The 7,944-nt window shown below is 49.7% G+C and overlaps 1 pseudogene; it reads left to right on the forward strand.

Annotated features, from left to right (window-relative positions):
- The first annotated feature begins 840 nt into the window (after positions 1-840).
- LOC104659443 lies at positions 841-1,875 on the forward strand (annotated as a pseudogene).
- The last annotated feature ends 6,069 nt before the right edge of the window (positions 1,876-7,944 follow it).

The following is a 7,944-nucleotide window of genomic DNA, read 5'->3' on the forward strand; positions in this document are numbered from 1 at the left end:
CCAGCTTCTAGAGGCTGCCCACATTCTTTGGCTTATCGTTCCTCTTTTCCTCTTTAATGGCTGATTGAATCCTTCACACATCACATCACTCTGACACTGACCCTTCTGCCCTCCTCTTACATTTGTTAGGACCCTTGTGATGACATTGGTCCTACCCAGATTACCTAGGATAATCTCCCATCTCAAAGTCCTCATCTTAATCCCATCTGCAAGGTCCCTTTTGCAATTTAAGATAACATATTCAACAGGTTCCAGGAATGAGAATGTGGATGTCTTTGGAGAGCCATTATTCTGCCTACCACAGATATAACCTGGCTGTTACCACCAAGGGTTGGAATGAGGATCATTCTGGGACTGCTGCAAGAGGCTGGAAACTGGAACCAAGCGCTACCTTCATGGTAAGAAGCCAATGCTAGAACAACACTGACTAGAGCATCAAGCAAAACAGGAAGGAGCAACTCCTTCTACCCTCCTCCTGGCTTCGAGTCTCTCTCTAGCTCCACTTGTTGGCGGGACCTATCAGAAGGCCAGCTGGCTAAGGAGGACTGTAGTTTTGCAGTTTCAGTTCCAGCATCCCAGAGCTGAATATAGAAAGGTGGGTTGGAAGCTGAGAGACAGTAGCTTAGTAACTGACAAAGATGCCACTAAAAAATTCAGTTTAAACAAGTGACAGCCTATGATTACATTGCATTTAATAAAAAGTTCAAAGCTCCAATATATAATGGTTTTTATAAACCAGTAAGAAAAAGCAACCTAATAAAAGTGGGTAGATAAGAATGAAAAATTCACGGATACTGTCCCATCCTGTCCAGTCCCATCCCACCGCCGCGTCTGCTAGCCATGAGCTCCACGCAGTTCAGCAAGGGCCCCTCCTCATACGGGCTGTTGGCTGAGGTCAAGAACTGGCTTCTGTCCAAATATGACCCCCAGAAGGAGGCAGAGCTCCGCAGCTGGGTTGAGGGACTCACCAGCCTTTCCATCAGCCCCGACTTCCAGAAGGGCTGGAAGGACGGACGGGATGATCTTATGCACACTCTTGAACAAGCTACAGCCGGGCTCAGTCCCCAAGCTCAACCACTCCATGCAGAACTGGCACCAGCTAGAAAACCTCTCCAGCTTCATCAAGACCATGGTCAGCTACGGCATGAACCCTGTGGACCTGTTCGAGGCCAACGACCTGTTAGAGGTTGCAGCTGCAGGTGTCTCTTCTTGCCCTGGCAGGGAAGGCCAAGACTAAGGAGCTGCAGAGCGGGGTGGACACTGGCATCAAGTACTGGAGAAGCAGGAGCGGAACTTCAACAGCCCCCCATGAAGGCTGGCCAGTGCATCCTCGGGCTGCAGATGGGCACCAACAAATGCGCCAGCCAGTCAGGGATGACTGCATATGGCACGAGGAGGCATTTCTATGACCCCAAGAACTAAATCCTGCCCCCCATGGACCACTCGATCATCAGTGTCCAGATGGGTACAAACAAGTGTGTCAGCCAGGTGTGCATGATGGCTCCCGGGACACGGTGGCACATCTATGACCCCAAGCTGGGAAATGACAAGTGTGAGAACTCCTCCATGTCCCTGCAGAAGGGTTACACACAGGGCGCCAACCAGAGTGGCCAGGTCTTGGCCTGGGCCAGCAGATATATGACCCCAAGTACTGCCCACAAGGCACAGTGGCGGATGGGGCTCCCTCAGGCGCTGGCGACTGCCTGGGCCCGGGGGAGGTCCCTGAATATCCCCCTTACTACCAGGAGGAGGCTGGCTACTGAGTCTCCCAGCATGCTCTCTCCCCACATCATCTCCCCGTCTGGGTTTTTGGGTTTTTCTGTGTTTTCATCTCTTTTTTTTCTTAACCTGTTCAGTGCTGACAATCAACCGAGGGTCTGTGAGTGGTGGCATGGGATCAGGCGGCAGGGCTTTTTTCTCCCTTGCCTTGGTCCTTCGCAGGACTGAGCCACCCACCCGGCTGTGGGGGAAGGGGTCAAGGCCGTATCCCGCTAAGTGTTGGGTGAGGGTCCCTGTTGGCACCTCCAGGCTGTGGGCCGAGCTGTGCTAGGGAGAAGAGACCTGGGCTTGGAGGGAACTGGTCCCCAAAGTTTTCCGCTTGCCTCACCTTTTCCCCCTTTTGTCAGCTGATCAGTTTGTGGTTTCTGTACCCACTAAAGTTTCAGGACGTATTAACTAAAGAAACATATATTTTTCGTCCCCCAGGAATGGGGCGGGGACAGTGGAGAGGGTGCTGGGAAATGAGTCCCTTGGGAAACGGGGCCTGGCCACAATGCTAAATATCTCAGACTCCCAAGTGGCTGGATTTCCCTAGTAACCTCAGACCAACAGATCTCAGACCCTCAGACCTGCCCTGGGGCCCAGTGGGGAAAGTGAGGCCCGTACAAGGAAGTGGAATTCTGAGGTATGAGGGCTAAGCTTGACCCCCTCTCCATGCTAACTCCCCACACTGTGGCCTCAGTAGGTTTTGTTGTTGTTGCTCAGGCTGGAGTGCAGTGGCGTGATCTCGGCTCACTGCACCTCCACCTCCTGGGCTCAAGGGATTCTCCTGCCTCACCCTCCCAAGTAGCTGGGACTGCAGGTGCTCCACCACACCTGGCTAAATTTTGTATTTTTAGTAGAGACAGGGTTTCGCCATGTTGGCCAGGCTGGTCTCGAACTCCTGGCCTCAGGCAATCTGCCCGCCGCGGCCTCCCCAAGTGCTGGGATTATAGGCGTGAGCCACTGCGCCCAGCCCCTCAGTAGGTTTTAAGGAGCCTCCAGCCCTCCTCCCCTTCTTGGCCTGACCAGCTATACGGCTGCATCTCCCCCGGCCACATGCCCCACCAAGTATTGCACAGGGACCAACACCCAGGGGCCCTGCTCCATGAGATAATGTGAAATACAACTGTGGACCAAATGCAATAATACCTCTTTGTAAGAAGAGAAAAAAAAAAGAAAAAAGAAAAATTCACAATGGCCAATAAACAGATGAAAATACTCTTGATCCCATTAGTGAGCAGGGAAATGCCTTAGGGTCTAGACGCAGGAGAAGGAGGTCATCCTTTTTGTTTAGAAGATAATCCTAATCCTTAATTTTGGCACAGCTGAAACACAAGTTAGCACACCAAGAATGAATGGATCAATGAAGAGCAAGAGTTCTCCAGGTAGGAAATAGGAAGACTGGAACATGAGCATACAAACCATACTAAAGGAAGAGCCTTCTTGGGCAATGTCCAGATACATGGATTAAATCTTCAGAAGAACAGTGCATGCAGTGTCTGCTCATTGTAGAGCTCTCAGTTCAGAAACAATAGCCACTTTCGAGAGCAGTGCTAGAGAGGTAGCTCCGCCCACTCTTGAGAGCCCCAGGCCAGTCCCATTTCCCACAAGCCAGCTGTAACAAGGAGGAGGAGGAAGTTTGGGGTGTGGGGTATTGAGAAGGGCACAGGGCCAGGAAAAACAAGTTAGAGAATCTCTAGGCACCGGTGAGTCATGTTGATCATATCACAGATCAATGTCAAATGAGGTAAAATAAATGACTAAAGCGGCCAGGGTACTTCTGGGCTAGCACACAGTTGTGGAAAGAGGAGTTTGTCTTTTATCTTATTCCCAAACCAGCACAATTTGTCTTCAGTGACCCTTACAGCATTCTTGGTGCTGACAGTGAGTGGGTCAGCTTGGTCTTTTCTGGAGGATAGATAGAAGAGCAAAAAGTATCCAAAAGAAACCAGATAACGAAAACCTGAAGCCTGAAGACGTTTTTCTTGTATGTCAAAGTCCTAATTTTAGACCCAGTTGAAGGCTCATTATCCAACATATTACAGTATGGAATTGTAACTCTGCCGCGTCTAGAAGGAACTGTCCATTACCAGAAAGAAAACAGCCTGCTCAGTCAGTCTTCAACATTCAGGGATTACGGTGATGGCAAAAGTGTTTCTTGACTTTCAGTCAGTTGCTTTTTGATCTCTCTTTCGAGTCACCCTCAGAGGATACCTGGGTACCCATTTTTCTTCCTGGTTACTCTCCTCTTTCTCCATCCACTACCCACCCTACCCCTACCCTGAGTCCTCGTTCCAGTCTAGACTGTAGGAACAGTCCTGGGCCTTCTTCTAAATGTAGCATAAACCAGACTAACAAACCTTTCTCTTGAGGGTTCTGACAGTCCCCAGTCATCCTTCCACGACTTATGCTAAGCGGCTCTCTCTCTCTGGGTAAAAAGGGCGAGGAACAAAAGGATTCTGTGAAACAGGAAATCCTTTTCTTCCACAGAGTCAAACCAGATTCTAGACCTTTGGGTTGGACATAAGTTTATTTGCATGTTTGGATGCTGCTATGCTTTTATGCTTCAGAAGCCAGGCTGAGATTACAGGTTGAGTGTCCCTTATCCAAAATGCTGGGACCAGAAGTGTTTTGGATTTTGGATTTTTTTGGATTTTGGAATATTTGCATTATACTTAATAGTTCAGCATCCCTAATCTGAAAATCTGAGATCCAAAATGCTCCAATGAGCATTTCCTTTAAGCATGTCGGTTCTCAAAACCTTTCGGGTTCTGGACTGGGGATGCCGAGCCTGCACTAAATGGCTCCTCCCTTCGTCTCCCCGCGGGCCCTATGTTGGCCCAATGTTGTAGTTAAGCAGCCCCACCCTTCCGGAACTGTGAGTGCCAGAGTGACTCAGATGTGCCTCCACTCTAAGCCATAAAGAAATAATTAGCCACAGTTAATGGCCCATAATTTGTTATCTCTGTATCCTGTTCCTCAGGGTTCCCTCCTAAATTATTATCCAGGAAGAAACATAAAACTACACATAAAACTGTATTTCATAGAAACAAAAGAATTGAGCTCCTCTTTTTGCTTTGTCTCCCTGTGATTTGAAGCAGTTGGACTTCTTAGATGGAAATGAGGTTCATTGCCACGGATGGGAAAGGCTGCCGCACGTTGGTTTGCCTCATTATGATACAGACACATGTACAGGACTGGCTATATAATTTGTGGGACCTAGTGCAAAAGGAAAGTGTGGGGCCCTTTGTTTAATATGTTAGGAACTTCAAGACGGCAACAGAGGAGCATTAAACTGAAGGTGGGCCCTTCTGAGTGTGCGGCCCTGTGTAACTGCAGAGGCTGCACACCTACAAAGCCAGCTCTGCACGCAGAGAATGGTCTCAGGACTAGAAAGATGAAGGGAATTCTGCCCCGAGAAGGAGAAAGCACGGGTGAGGTGGTGAATGGTGTGGCCAAGGACAGTGTCCTCTAGGTGGTTCTCTCCAACGCAGTCTGCTTGGCATTGGATATTGGAGGGCCCAAGGTTCAGAAAGGACAGGTATACATGAGGACGCTGGAAGGAAGCAGGGCGAAGGGTGTGAGAATGCTGGGATTGAAGGAGGGGTGGCATACAGCGGGAGTTCTAGGCATGGAATCATCTTGTTTTCATTTAATCAACCCATTTCTTTCTCTTTTTTTGTTTTTTTCTTTCTACTGAAGTAGAATGTATCAAATTTAGATGAATGATGTTTTTTCCCTCCAAATCTGCTTTTCCCATTTCTTCATCTTGGTGAATGTGAATCACTGTCCACCTAGTTGATCAAGGCTGAAGCTGGGAGTTGTCTCTGATCCCTCCCCAAGTCCATAGAACATCAATTCTATCATCAGTGCCTCTCCTGAGCCCACACATCTCTTTGCTCCATAACCAGTGAAATCACCATAATTCCTGACCATGGCTGTGGCAGCAGCCTCCTCACTGACAGCTTCTGAATCATGGAGACGGGAGTGTAAGTCCTCATTCTGCCACATGTTAGCTGAGTGAGCTTAGGTTGGGCTCTTTACCCCTCTGTGCCTCAGTTCCCACCTCTGTAAAATGAGAATCATAATACCTATCACAAAGCATGTTGTCAGGGCTAAAGGAAATGAAGACATGGCTGAGCGTCTTCCCTCTTGTTCCCTCTCCATCCCTCAGGCCTTCAGTGAAACATTTCTTTCCTTTCCTGACTTGCTCATGGCAGGTTCCCACAGGCCACCAGCCTGCTCTGCAGCCCTCATCACACTTCCCTGTCTTCTCTCAGCACTCCTCTCCATGAGGACAAGGAGCCTGGTTTCCATGGCCAGGGTGCCTCTGACATGGAGTAGGAGTTCACCTTGCTGTGTGACTGACATTCTCACATAGAATCGAACGTTCCCAGGCATGGACTCCCTGTAAGCTTTCCCCTAATTGTAAGTAAGTGAGCAGGTGACCACGTGACAGAAACAAATGACAAAGACCAAGACTATCCCACCAGATATTACATTAAACTGGGGCACTGGAATGGCTCATCAGAGCAGATCCCTCTGTAAGAAACAGACCTAGGTCAGGTAAGGCCACCCAAGGAAGCCAGGAAACTGGGTGCTCCAGGTCAACACAGCCAAACTCCCCAGAGAACACAGTGGGGCTGGGGCCGGGATGTGACAGCCTGGGACAGGGAGACACCCCAGAGGAAGGAATAAAGGTGGGACTCCTGAGTGGTGGGTCACCCTTTGTCCTTAGGCCCTGGAAGCTCCCCATCCAATGCTCGCCACTGAGGCCAACAGGGTAAGAGGTGTGCACACTAGGGGGTTCGTGCCCTGAGCCGGTCAAGGCAGAGCAGGGGGACAGGGTGCGAGGGTTTTTTTTCATGAAATAACATATAGTAGAAAAGCACATCAAACATATCTGTAGGGGTTGCTGAATTATAAACCCACTACTCCAAGACCTGGAGCATCCCTAGCACTCCAGATCCTCCCCAACCTGTTCTCCACATCCACCTAGAGACCACCGGGACCTCGGCTTTTGTAGTTACCATGTCCTCACACCCCCAAAGAATAGTTTCGTTTTGCCTGGTTTTGAACTTCTCAAAAATGGAATCATACAGCATATATTTTATTCTTTTTTCTACTCAATATTCTGTGAGATTCATCCATGGGGCTGTATGTAACTACTTTATTGATTTGTTGCTATGTGATGTTTGTGGATAACTTTCACAAGTTCCTTATTCCTTGCCCTGTGGATGGACAGTTGTGCTGTTTCTGGCTTGTGCATTTTCCATGACTTAGTGTGAGACTTCTTCTGGATGGCTTGCAGGGGAGTGGGAGTCTGGGCTGGAAGGGAAGGTGGGGGAAGCAACAGAAGCAGCCCTGGGCATGGGGGGCACAGCAGGTGGGAGGGATCTGTGGGTCAAGCAGGACTACTGAAGTGCAGAGCAGGGTTGAGGGTACTACAGAGGAAAGGGCCCTGGAGGGATCCTTGGACGTGTGCTCCTACTCTGAGACTGGACGGGGAACACTCCCCAAAAGGCCATAATCGGGATGTTTAGTAGGCATGGGCACAGCACCTCTATCCTCTGGACCTGCTGCCTGACCCCAATTCCCTGTGGGGTATAGACCAGTTATATGCAAGAGAGGCCAGACAAGACAGCTTATTGCAGAATACTGCCCTTGGGGCTCAGAGGAAACACTAGAAATTGACCAGGGAGTCAACCTCTAGTGTCACTTCTTTCCCAGGATGGGCATCCATCAAGAGGTTCGTATTTGGGAAGTTCAGGGATCACTGGCTGCACATCCAGACACTGGCCCACATGGAGGTAAGGTGGTTGGAGCCCTGAAGGGAGGGGGTCTGCACTGCTGACCACTTGCCTAGATCTTGCCTGTGCTAGAAGCAAGGCCACCCATGGAGCCCATCTCTCGGAGCTTCAGCAGCCAAGGGCAGAGCTTCCTATCCTTGCCAGAAAACCTGTCCCTGGCAACACCCCAACCCCAGTATTTCTTTTTGGGGACTGTCCTGGCTGGAGATGGCCAAGAGTCCTTCCCACACTCTGAGAGACCTGACATATTTCTCTCTTCTCTTGGGTTTGGCAGATATGGGTAAGAGGAGAGATGCTGTTGCCTTGGAGCTGGCAGGTTGTGTGGCAGACAAACAGGGTTCCCGCCACCTCCCATGGAGACTACACTGGAACG

This window comes from Rhinopithecus roxellana, chromosome 13 (genome assembly GCF_007565055.1).
Source record: "Rhinopithecus roxellana isolate Shanxi Qingling chromosome 13, ASM756505v1, whole genome shotgun sequence".
Taxonomy (NCBI): Eukaryota; Metazoa; Chordata; class Mammalia; order Primates; family Cercopithecidae; genus Rhinopithecus; species Rhinopithecus roxellana.